Consider the following 13,160-nt stretch of genomic DNA (forward strand, 5'->3'; position numbering starts at 1 on the left):
AAAAATTCAAATTCATTTAAAAAATATTCACTTGCTATTGCACCATATTTGGCAAAATACCTAAGGCTATAGTCGTACCTTCATATGCGTTTTTTGACCGTTCATAAATTCCCTTAATATTCAACCCACGGCATTAAAATGTGTTGGAAAATGTATAAACATGAGATAATTCCATCATAAAATGAACATTTAATATTTCGCCAAATTTCTCAAAATACCTAAGGTTATATAGTCTTACCTTCATGTGCGTTTTTTGACCGTTCATAAATTCCCTTATTATTCACCTGAAAGCATCAAAATGTGTTGGGAAATGTATAAACATGACGTATTGTGTCCAAAATGTCAAATTCCATCATGAAATGAATATGTGATATTTCGCCAAATTTCCCGAAACAACTAAGAGTATAGTTTTACCTTCATGTGCGTTTTTTGACCGTTCATAAATTCCCTTAATATTCACCACAAGGCATCAAAACGTGTTGGAAAATGTATAAACATGACGTATTTTGTCCAAAAAATTCAAATTCCATCAGAAAATGAACATGTGATATTGCGCCAAAATTCCCAAAAGACCTAAGACTATATTCTTACCTTCTTGTGCGTTTTTTGACCGTTGATTTTTTGACCGTTGATAAACCACAAGGCATCAAAATATGTTGGAAAATGTATAAATATGATGTATTTTGTAAAAAAATTCAAATTCCATCATAAAATGAAGACTTGATATGGGGCCAAATTTCCCAAAATACCTAAGGCTATAGTCTTACCTTCGTGTGCCTTTTTTGACCGTTCATAAATTCCCTTAATATTCACCACCAGGCATCAAAATGTGTTGGAAAATGTATAAACATGATGTATTTCGTCCAAAAAATTCAAATTCCATCATAAAATGAACATTTCATATGGAGCCAAATTTCCGAAAATAACTGAGGCTATAGTCTTACCTTTGTGTGCCTTTTTTGACCGTTCATAAATTCCCTTAATATTCACCACAAGGCATCAAAATGTGTTGGAAAATGTATAAACATGATGTATTTTGTCAACAAATTTCAAATTTATTCATAAAATGAACATTTGATATTTCAATAAATTTCCCAAAATACCTAAGGCTATAGTCTTACCTTTGTGTTCGTTGTTAGAAAGTTCATAATAATATTCAACTCAAGGCATCAAAATTTGTTGGAAAATTTATAAACATGATGTATTTTGTTCACAAAATTGAAATTCCATCATAAAATGAACATTTGATATTTTGCCAAATTTGGCACAATAACTAAGGCTATAGTCTTCCCTTCATGTGCGTTTCTTTCCCGTTCATAAATTCCCTTAATATTCACCACAAGGCATCAAAATGTGTTGTAAAATGTATAAACATGATGTTTTTTGTCAAAAAATTCAAATTCCATCATATAATGAACATTTGATATTCTGCCAAATTTCCCAAAATACCTAAGACTATAGTCTTACCTTCATGTGCGTTTTTTGACAGTTCATAAATTCCCCTATTATTCACCTCAAGGCATCAAAATATTTTGGAAAATGTATAAACATGATGTATTTTGTCCAAAAATTCAAATTCCATCATAAAATGAACATTTGATATTGCGCCAAATTTCCCAAAATACCTAAGACTATAGTATTTCCTTCATGTACGTTTTTTGACCATTCATAAATTCCCATAATATTTACCTCAAAGCATCAAAATGTGTTGGAAAATGTATAAACATGATGTATTTTGTCCAAGAAATTCAAATTCCATCATAAAATGAACATTTGATATTTCACCAAATTTCCCAGAATACCTAAGGCTATAGTCTTACCTTTGTGTGTGTTTCTTGACCATTCACAAATTCCCTTAATATTCACCACAAGGCATCAAACTTTGTTGTAAAATGTATAAACATGAAGCATTTTGTCCAAAAAGTTCAAATTCCATCATAAAATGAACATGTGATATTGCGCCACATTTCCCAAAATACCTAAGACTATAGTCTTACCTTCGTGTGTGTTTCTTGACCGTTCACAAATTCCCTTAATATTCACCACAAGGCATCAAAATGTGTTGTAAAATGTATAAACATGATGTATTTTGTCCAAAAAATTAAAATTCATTCAAAAAATATCCACTTGCTATTGCACCATATTTCCCAAAATACCTAAGGCTATATAGTCTTACCTTTGTGTGCGTTTTTTTCCCCATTCATAAATTCCCTTATTATTCACCACAAGGCGTCAAAATATGCTGGAAAATGTATAAACATGATGTATTTTGTCCAACAAATTAAAATTCCATCATAAAAAGAACATTTGATATTACGACAAATTTCCCAAAATACCTAAGTCTATAGTCTTACCTTCGTGTGCGTGTTTAACCGTTCATAAATTCCCTTAATATTCAACCCAAGGCATCAAAATGTTTTGGAAAATGTATAAACATGATGTATTTTGTCCAACAAAATTCAAATTCCATCATAAAATGAACATTTGATATTATGCCAAATTTCCCAAAATAACTAAGGCTATAGTCTTACCTTCGTGTGCGTTTTTGACAGTTAATAAATTCCCTTATTATTCACCTCAAGTCATCAAAATGTGTTGTAAAATGTATAAATAGGATGTTTTTTCCAAAAAATTGAAATTCCATCATAAAATAACATTTGATATTTCGCCAAATTTCCCAACATACGTAAGGCTATAGTCTTACCTTAGTGTTCTTTTTTTGACAGTTCATAAATTCCCTTATTATTCACCTCAAGGCATCAAAGTGTGTGGGAAAATATAAAAACAGGATGTTTTTTGTCAAAAAAATCTAATTCCATCATGAAATGAACATTTAATATTTCACCAAATTTCCCAAAATACCTAAGACTATAGTCTTACCTTCATGTGCGTTTTTTGACCGTTCATAAATTCCCTTATTATTCACCTCAAGGCATCAAAATATTTTGGAACATGTATAAACATGATGTATTCTGTCCAACAAATTCAAATTCCATCATAAAATGAGCATTTGATATTGCGCCAAATTTCCCAAAATACCTAAGGCTATAGTCTTACCTTCGTGTGTGTTTCTTGACCATTCACAAATTTCCTTAATATTCACCACAAGGCATCAAAATGTGTTGGAAAATGTATAATCATGATGTATTTTGACCAACAAATTAAAATTCATTCAAAAAATATTAATTGCTATTGCGCCATATTTCCCAAAATACCTAAGTCTTTAGTCTTACCGTCGTGTACGTTTTTTGACCATTCATAAATTCCCTCAATATTCACCACAAGGCATCAAAATATGTTGTAAAATGTATAAACATGATGTATCTTGTCCAAAAAACTCAATTAATTCATAAAATGAACATTTGATATTTCACCAAATTTCCCAAAATAACTAAGGCTATAGTCTTACCTTCGTGTGCATTTTTTGACCGTTCATAAATTCCCTTATTATTCACCACAAGGCGTCAAAATGTTTTGGAAAATATATAAACATGATGTATTTTGTCCAAAAAATGGAAATTCCATCATAAAATGAACATTTGATATTATGCCAAATTTCCCAAAATAACTAAGGCTATAGTCTTACCTTCGTTTGCGTTTTTTGACCATTCATAAATTCCCCTATTATTCACCTCAAGGCATCAAAATGTGTTGTAAAATGTATAAATATGATGTATTTTTTCCAAAAAATGGAAATTCCATCATAAAAAGAACATTTGATATTGAGCCAAATTTCCCAAAATACCTAAGGCTATAGTCTTACCTTCATGTGCGTTTTTTGACCGTTCATAAATTCCCTTGATATTCTACCATAAGGCATCAAAATGTGCTGGAAAATGTATAAACATGAGGTATTTTATCCAAAAAATTTAAATTCATTCATAAAATGAACATTTGATATTGAGCCAAATTTCCCAAAATACCTAAGGCTATATAGTCTTACCTTCACGTGCGTTTTTTGACCATTCATAAATTCCCTTAATATTCAACCCAAGGTATTAAAATTTGTTGGAACATGTATAAACATGATGTATTTTGTCCAACAAATTCAAATTCCATCAGAAAATGAACATTTGATATTGCGCCAAATTTCCCAAAATACCTAAGACTATAGTCTTACCTTCGTGTGTGTTTCTCAACCATTCACAAATTCCCTTAACATTCACCACAAGGCATCAAAGTTTGTTGTAAAATGTATAAACATGAAGCATTTTGTCCAACAAATTAAAATTCATTCAAAAAATATTCACTTGCTATTTCGCCAAATTTCCCAAAACACCTAAGGCTATAGTCTTACCTTCATGTGCGTTTTTTGACCGTTCATAAATTCCCTTGATATTCTACCATAAGGCATCAAAATGTGCTGGAAAATGTATAAACATGATGTATTTTATCCAAAAAATTCAAATTCATTCATAAAATGAACATTTGATATTGAGCCAAATTTCCCAAAATACCTAAGGCTATATAGTCTTACCTTCACGTGCGTTTTTTGACCATTCATAAATTCCCTTAATATTCAACCCAAGGTATTAAAATTTGTTGGAACATGTATAAACATGATGTATTTTGTCCAACAAATTCAAATTCCATCATAAAATGAACATTTGATATTGCGCCAAATTTCCCAAAATACCTAAGACTATAGTCTTACCTTCGTGTGTGTTTCTCAACCATTCACAAATTCCCTTAACATTCACCACAAGGCATCGAAGTTTGTTGTAAAATGTATAAACATGAAGCATTTTGTCCAACAAATTAAAATTCATTCAAAAAATATTCACTTGCTATTGCGCCATATTTCCCAAAATACCTAAGGCTATAGTCTTACCTTCGTGTGCGTTTTTTGACCGTCCATAAATTCCCTTATTATTCACGTCAAGGCATCAAAATATTTTGGAACATGTATAAACATGATGTATTTTGTCCAAAAAATTCAATTAATTCATAAAATGAACATTTGATATTTCACCAAATTTCCCAAAATACCTAAGGCCTTACCTTTGTGTGCGTTTTTTGACCGTTCATAAATTCCCTTAATATTCAAGCCCAAGGCATCAAAATTTGTTGGAAAATGTATAAACAGGATGCATTTCGTCCAAAAATTCAAATTCCATCATAAAATGAACATGTGATATTGCCCCATATTTCCCAAAATACCTAAGGCTATAGTCTTACCTTCGTGTGCATTGTTGACCGTTCACAAATTCCCTTAATATTCACCACAAGGCGTCAAAATGTGTTGGAAAATGTAAAAACATGATGCATTTTTTTCCAAAAAATTCAAATTCATTCATAAAATGAACATTTGATATTTCACCAAATTTCCCAGAATACCTAAGGCTACAGTCTTACCTTCATGTGTGCTTCTTGATCGTTCACAAATTCCCTTAATATTCAACTCAAGGCATCAAAGTTTGTTGTAAAATGTTTAAACATGATGTATTTTGTCCAAAAAAATTCAAAAAATGTCCACTTGCCATTGCGCCATATTTCCCAAAATAACTAAGGCTATAGTCTTACCTTTGTGTGCGTTTCTTGACCATTCATAAATCCCCTCAATATTCACCACAAGGCATCAAAATGTGTTGGAAAATGTATAAACAGGATGTTTTTTGTCAAAAAATTCTAATTCCATCATAAAATGAACATTTAATATTTTGCCACATTTCCCAAAATACCTAAGGCTATAGTCTTATCTTCATGTGCGTTTTTGACTGTTCATAAATTCCCATAATATTCACCTCAAAGCATCAAAATGTGTTGGAAAATGTATAAACATGATGTATTTTGTCAAAAAAGTTCAAATTCCATCATAAAATGAACATTTGATATTTCACCAAATTTCCCACAATACCTAAGGCTATAGTCTTACCTTCGTGTGCATTTTTTCCCCATTCAAAAACTCCCTTGATATTCACGACAAGGCATCAAAATGTGTTGTAAAATGTATAAATATGATGTTTTTTGTCAAAAAATTCTAATTCCATCATTAAATGAACATTTAATATTTTACCACATTTCCCAAAATACCTAAGGCTATAGTCTAATTTTCGTGTGCGTTTTTTTGACCGTTCATAAATTCTCTTGATATTCTACCACAAGGCATCAAAATGTTTTGGAAAATGTATAAACATGATGCATTTTTTCCAATAAATTCAAATTCATTCATAAAATGAACATTTGATGGGTGCACGTCACATATTTTGCCCAAAAATTTAAATACCTTCTTACATTTCACATTCCATATTGCACCAAATGTGCCATCACACATAAGGCTCTAGTCTTATTCAAATTTCATCATAATTTGAACCTTTGATCATGCACCAAATTTACCAAAAATCTAATGCTGTAGTCTTACCTTCGTGCCCGTTTTTTGACCATTCATAAATTCCCTTAATATTCACCCAAGGCATCAAAATGTGCTGTTAAATGGGTTTACATGAGGTATTTTCTCCAAAAATTTAAATACCTTCTAACATTTTACATTCCATATTGCACCAAATGTGCCATCACACATACAGCTATAGTCCTACTATTGTCAGTGTTTTTTGAGTTTTCATAGATTCCCTTACGATTCACTCGAAGGCATCAAAATTTGTTTGAAATTGCTTCCACATGATGTATTTTGTGCAACTAGTCCAAATTCTTTCAGAAAATGTACATTCAATACTGCGCTTAATTTTTCAATATACGTAAGGTTATATAGTCTTACCTTCGTGTGCATTTTTTGACCTTTCAGAAATTCCCTTAATATTCACCCCAAGGCATCAAAATGTATTACAAAATGTATAAACATGATGCGTCTATGGTCTTCTGTTCATGTCTGTTTTTGCCAATTCATGAATTCCCTTAAATTTCACTCAACGGCATCAAAAGTTGTTAGAAAATGTCTCCACATTATGTATTTTGTGCAAAAAAAAGAAATTCTTTCATAAAATGTACATTCAATATTTTGCCAAATTTGCCAAAATTTGAAAGTCTATAGTCTTACGTTTGTGTCCTTTTTTGTCCATTCATGAATTCCCTTAAATTTCATTCCAAGGCATCAATAATTGTTCGAAAATGTCTCCACATGATGTATTTTGTCAGAAAAAATTCAAATTCCATGAAAAAAAGTACAATTATTCTTGTGCCACATTTGCCAATATACGTGAGGCTATAGTCTTACCTTCATGTGTCACGTCTCGCACTGCATTTCCAAGAATGTGTTGGGAGATCACGTGCATGAGCAACTTCCCTTGGCCTCGGAGTCCAGAACGGACTCCATTGCCCACAATCCCTCGGGAGATCACATGACTTTGAACAATCACTCGCGCACCTTTCACAGCTCGCAATCCCCTGATTATTAATACCGTGCACCTGTGTTTGTTGTCTTATGACTTATTTAGCTTAGTATTTAAGCCCGGGATTTAGTCATAGTCGTTTTGAAGTATTGCTTCTTTCTGAACTTACTGAGCATTTACTGATCTGTTTGTTACTGCCTGTTCTACCCATTCTTTCTTTTCCTGACCTTGTCTTTTGCTTGTCCCTTTTTGTACCTTTGCCGGCTTGTTTTTGGACCTGTGTTTTTGACCCTTTTGGCTTGTGTTTTCGACTACGATATCTGCTCATTCCCTTTGTTTTGGCTGCCTGGTGTTATGATCACTTCGGTGATTCTTTGGTGCTTTTTGGCTATGACCCACGCTTGTTCTTTGACCACGCCTTTGCTGAACACTAATAAAACCCTGTTTGCATTTTTCATCCACGAGCATCTGAATTCTGTCACACAGTCACAAATGTACATTCAATATAGCCTCACATTTCTCAATATATGTAAGTTTATAGAGTCTTATGTTCATGTGCCTTTTTTGACCATTCATAAATTTCTAATTTTCACTCTAAGAACTGAAATTTTATTGGAAAATCTCTCCAAATGATGTAGTTTGTTCAAAATAATTCAACTTTATATTCATAAAATGTACATTTGATATAGCACCAAATTGACCCAAATACGTAAGACTGTGGTCTAACCTTCATGTGCCTTTTTCACCTGTTCATAAATTTCCTTAGCTGTCATTTCACAGCATCAAAATGTGTTGGAAAATTCCTCCAAATTATGTATTTTGTCCAGAATAATTCAAATTCCTTCATAAAATGGACTTTCGATATAGCACCAAATTTACCAAAATACGTAAGGCTATAGTCTTATCTACATGTGCGTTTTTCAACTGTTCATAAATTTCCTTAATTTTCATTCAAAGGCATTAACATTAGCTGGACAATTCCTCCAAATTATGCATTTTGTCCAAAATAATTCAAGTTTCTTCATAAACTGTACACTCAATATAGTGCCAAATTTACCAAATTCGTAAAGCTAGGGTTAGGGTGTCTTTTTTGACTGTTCATAAATTTCCTTAATTTTCACTCCAACGCATCAATATTAACTGGAAATTTCCTTAAAATGTTTAGGAGCATGAATGTGATTTTTTTTCTGGGTTTTTTGGGATCTTCAAGACAAACACACACAAAAAAGTTTGCTGAGTGTATGAAACATGGTGGCTTGGTGGGAAAAGCTTGGTCTCAGATATGGGAGGTTGTGGGTTCAATTCTGGTGTGGCCCCAGCCTCGGTGAGGATGGGACAAACAAACATTCATATCCTTGCTTCTTGGGTAACTTCCTTACACCTCATGCGCCCTTGACCCTGTGTGTTTTTCACCACCACTGTGACGTGGAGATTCCTGATCAAAATACAAACCAATTAACAACCTTCTAGTCACAGAAACATCATTTATACCTGCCTGTTATATATTTATAGCAGGTCTTACACAGAATTTATGTTTGGGGGGATATTTGTCTTTGAGATTCCTGGGTTACCACCTTCATCACAACAACATGCTCATTTTCAGACATGCAAAAGTGAGACGTCAAATGAGATTTGAGCCAACAAGCTTTGGTTCTCTGACATATGAATAATACCAGCAAGCCACAGGACATACAGAGCTTTTTTTTTTTTTTTTAACATTTGTCTTGGGTTTCTCTTCTTCACAAGGACAACACACAAAAAGCAGGATTTGAACCCACAACCTTCTGTTTTCAGCCATGATTTATACCAGAAAGCCACACAACCTACAAAGCTATCTTTTTTGGAAATTTGTCTTTGAGATTTCCAGGTTGAGCATGTTTAGGAGCATTTTTAGCTAGGATCACTTAATATATATACAGCAGACAAAACAATTCCTGACTGGTCAACTTCCCACTAGCCGTATCAAGAATTTAACTCCATGAAGCTTCTGATTGTTAATGTAAAGAGGTGTTCTGTATTATGTGTGCATTGTATTGTACTTTGTAATAGCAGTCAAAAGAACAAGTGAAGTACAATACAATGCACGAGGACTACACAACATGTCTTTACATTCAGAAACAGCAGCACCTACCACAACCTTCCTGAGCTTTTGGAGCCACTGCCAGCCATTAGTCGATCGCTATAAAGGAGCTCTAGGTTTCACATGCGCTGAAAACAAGAAGTCACAGCTCTGTGTTTTTGTTTGCTCAGGGGTCTTTATGAATGAAGCATTAGAACCCAACAGTTTATGCCGTCACCCAGAGACTGAACACTGTGAATGTTTGTAAACACTGTGAATATGAATCTAAACACAGTGAATATGAATCTAAACCTGTGGAACTGAGCTGAACTCTGTCTGCAGGTGTCTGCTTTTCAGCCTGACATCCAGCTCTCAATAGCTGCTAAATCAGCTTCTCATTAGGGGAGTCAGATAAAGATGATCTGATGGCTTAAATGCGCTGAAGCTTTGGTGGTCATTTGTTTGGGTCATGAGCTGCAAAATTTTATAATAAATCAATAATAATTCAGCTTCCAGATACCGCAGATGGAGGGATTGCACTTTCAGAGACTGACTTACCCCCAGACAGAGACTAGACCAAGCCCAAATGTGATCGGTACTACAAGATGGTTTGAAACTTTAACAAATGTTCATAACTATATCAAGCTCTTATTTCACAAAATGAGAAAATTCAGCTTCAGCTGATAAAAGCCATGTAAGTTTATGTGCTGTGATTCACATGATACTCTCAGCCTCCTGTTTGTGGTACCTCAGGAGCTCTTAGCTTAAATGTGAAGATTAGCCACAAAATGCTTACAGCCTTAATATAATCAGTTGGGCTATGCTTTATGTTCTTGTTTTGTTTTCAAATGAAGAGAAAAAGTGCTTGTGGGTGACTGAGGTTTGTGAAAAACACAGTATAACTTCAAAAAAATAAAAATGTTATGAAGTGTTGAGAAGGGTTGGGCTGCAATTAGCTTAGCGCCTCAGCAGCTCTTACCGTGATCTTCTAACTTCAGCGTCAAACAAATATAATGGATTGTTTGATCAAATATAGCTTGTTGTGTCAGACTTCTCATTCACAAAATTAGCATTTTATCATATCTGGAAATCATTAAAGTTACCATCAATTTGAGAACCAGTCTTCCAAGAGTTGCTGTTTCACTGGAGATCTTGTTTTACAAATTTAGTCTGACTAGTTTTTCTCACTGCCTTTCTTGGTTGATAGAACTCAGAACTACTCAAATTTTCAATGCTGGAAATTTGGGTGAGCCTAATGATGGCATGTTTTTTGTCGTGTAGCTTATAGATGGAATCACAAGCTCACACCTCCAACAAGTGGAGAAGAAGTAAACAAACCAGCCCAATTTTACCTGTTTTCGTTCTCTGTCCTGTGGGTGGCTACCAGACCCTTGGAGCTATGCCGGGGCCTGGGGGATATGCCACGATAATTGCCCGGCCTGAGGGCCTAGGCCGTGGCCGCTGATACTGCAGTGGCTTTCAATCAGGTTCTATACAATTTAAAATGCATTTATGTGAACCCCTGATTCAGAGAAAGGACTTTTAATTCTATTTATTCTGATTCTGTTGGTATTTAATAATAATTCAACTTCCAGTTACCTCAGTCAAAGGTATCACACTCGGCTGCTCTCGACCACAGAGTCCAACTTACCCTAAGACAGAGACAAGACAGAGTCCAAATGTGTCCGAGACAGAGATTTTACTCGACTAATACAACATGGTTTGAAACTTTAACAGTGAAATATATCAAGCTCTTATTTCAGAAAATGAGAAAATTCAGCTTTAACTGATAGAGGCCCTATGAGTTTATGCTTGCTGTAGTTAGTTACAATCATGGGGAACTATTCAATGCATGTGGTTTGACAAATGTGGGCCCTTCGGTTAAAAAGCTATTGAATTTTTTGCTAATAAAATATTAATTAGAATTCATTGCAGCACTTCCTTCATATTTTGCTTGCTGAAGATAGTTACAATAATAGGGTACTCTTCAATGCATTTGGTTTTACAAATGTGGGCCCTTCGGTAAAAAAGCTATTGAATTTTTGTGAATAAAGTATTTATTATAATTGAACCCAACATTTAATTCAAATTCTGCTTGCTGTAGTTAGTTAGAATAGTGAGGAACTACTCAATGCCTGTGGTGTGAAAAATGTGGGCCCTTTGTTAAAGAAGCTATTGAATTTTTTTTTTGTAAATAAAAATTATAATTCAACCCAACACTTAATTCACATTCTGCTTGGTGTACTTATATACAATAATGGGGAGCTATTCAATGTATGTGGGTTGACCAATGTGGGCCCTTTGGTAAAGAAGCTATTGAATTTTTTGTTGATGAAATATTAATTATAATTCAACCCAAGACTTAATTCAAATTCTGTTTGCTGTAGTTAGATACAAAAATAGGGCACTATTCAATGCATGTGGTTTGACAAAAGTGGACTGTTCGATAAAGAAAATATAGAATTTTTTGAAAGTGAAATATAAATTATAATTCAATGCAGCAGTTACTTCACATTCTGCTTGCTGTAATTAGTTACAATAAAGGGGAACTATTTAATGTATGTGGATGACAAAAGTTTGCCACTTTGGTAAAGAAGCTATTGCATTTTTTGTTCATAAAATATTCATTATTAATTATTTATTTATTATTTTGCTTGCTGTAGTTAGTTATTTAAATAGGAAATGATCCAATGGATGAGGTTTGGCAAATGTGGGTGGTTTAGTAAAGAAGCTATAGAATTTCTTATTAATGAGATATTAATTATAACTCAACCCAAGACAATTCTTCAAGACAATGCTTGCTGTACTTAGTTACAGTTTTGAAGAACTATTAAAGGCATGTGCCAATTTTTGGTAGGTAAAATATTAATTAAAATTCAATGCAGCAGTTACTTCACATGCTGCTTGCTTAATTTAGATACAATAATGGGGTACTATTAAATGCATGTGCTGTGAAAAGTGTGGGCCCTTTGGTAAAGAAGCTATTGATTTTTTTTTTTGTTAATGAAATATAAATTATTATTCAAGCCAAGACTTAATTCAAATCCTGCTTGCTGTATTTAATTACAATAAAGAAAAACTATTGTGGATTCACAAAGGTGGTCCCATTGATAAACAAGCAATTTAATTTTTTGTGGCTAAAAAATTTATTATAGTTAAATGCAGCACTTACTTCACATTCTGCTTGCTGTATTTAGTTACATTAATGAAGATCTATTCAATGCATGTGGTTTGAAAAATGTGGGTTTTTGGTAAAGAAGCTATTGATTTTTTTGTTAATAAAATATTAATTATAATTCAACCCAAGACTTAATTCAAATTCTGCTTGCTGTATTTAGTTTTAATAACGGGGATCTATTTAATGCATGTGGTTTGACAAATGTGATCCCATTGCGAAATAAGCTATTGATTTGTTGTAAGTGTTACGACCCATCTAGGGTAGGCCGCAACATAAAAGTGTCTCCCCCAACTTGCCATTACCAACCCGCCAGACCAATCACACTCAAACACGAATTACTAGTGTCATGAGTTTTATTATGGAATGTGGAAGTGTAAGCTTCAGGAGTGGTCTCAGCCAAAAGACCAAAGAAAATTACACCTCCCCAAATCAAGTAACTTACCTAAACAGAACAAAAGAAACAAAAATACAAAGACATAACTTAACTCCCTCAACAAAAACCAAGACAAACGCCCAAAAAATTAAGGCTACACCCCTACAGCTTCCAAGCTAGAAGTCTAAGTCTCTTAAGAAAAGCCTTCACATACCAGCACAGGGGGCAGTTTAACACAATATAACACAATAGACTAGCAAACAA

This window comes from Colossoma macropomum, unplaced genomic scaffold (assembly GCF_904425465.1).
Source record: "Colossoma macropomum unplaced genomic scaffold, Colossoma_macropomum, whole genome shotgun sequence".
NCBI lineage: Eukaryota > Metazoa > Chordata > Actinopteri > Characiformes > Serrasalmidae > Colossoma > Colossoma macropomum.